General features: G+C 51.7%; 1 pseudogene; it reads right to left on the bottom strand.

The window, feature by feature from the left end:
- Positions 1-290: 290 nt before the first annotated feature.
- Positions 291-408, bottom strand: LOC124778732 (annotated as a pseudogene).
- Between the last annotated feature and the right edge of the window lie 283 nt (positions 409-691).

The following is a 691-nucleotide window of genomic DNA, read 5'->3' as shown; positions in this document are numbered from 1 at the left end:
ATTGTAGATGACCTTTCTTGCCACAAGCGTAACACTGCTTGTTTCGATGGGTACTCTCGATGTTTGTGCTGTGAATAGCACTGAGCACTCCGTCTTCAGGCCACAAGTGGCCCATCGGGACCATCCGACCGCTGTGTCATCCTTAGCTGAGGATGCGGGTAGGAAGGGGGGGGGGGGGTGGTCAGCACACCGCTCTCGGTCGTTATGATGGTTTTCTTTGACTGGAGCCGCTACTATTCGGTCAAGTAGCTCCTCACTTGGCATCACGAGACTGAGTGAACCCCGAAAAATGGCAATAGCACAGGGCGGCCCGGATGGTCACCCATCCAAGTGCCGACCACGGCCGACAGCGCTTAACTTCGGTGATCTGACGGGAACCGGTGTATCCACTGCGGCAAGGCCGTTGCCGAATAGCACTGAGGACATGACTTAAATCTGCTCGCCTGTTTAGAGAACTGTTTATGCGGCGTGGCGTGTGTTGCTGCCTACTGGGCGAGTTCTAAGCAAGGGACGACTCAACCACACAAATTGGTGGCTGCTCAAATTTATCGGAAGCTACGGCAACTGAATCATACTGACCTAGAATGTTCACTACATGCTGGAATGATGGATCAGACTGTTGCAAAATCTGTTCGCTAAGTTTGACATCAATTACAGGCAACTTAAGTATGAAGCACCATAAGCACATTTG

This window comes from Schistocerca piceifrons, chromosome 2 (assembly GCF_021461385.2).
Source record: "Schistocerca piceifrons isolate TAMUIC-IGC-003096 chromosome 2, iqSchPice1.1, whole genome shotgun sequence".
NCBI lineage: Eukaryota > Metazoa > Arthropoda > Insecta > Orthoptera > Acrididae > Schistocerca > Schistocerca piceifrons.
The sequence above is the reverse complement of the archived record's forward strand: the minus strand, read 5'-3'. Positions and strand labels throughout refer to the sequence as shown.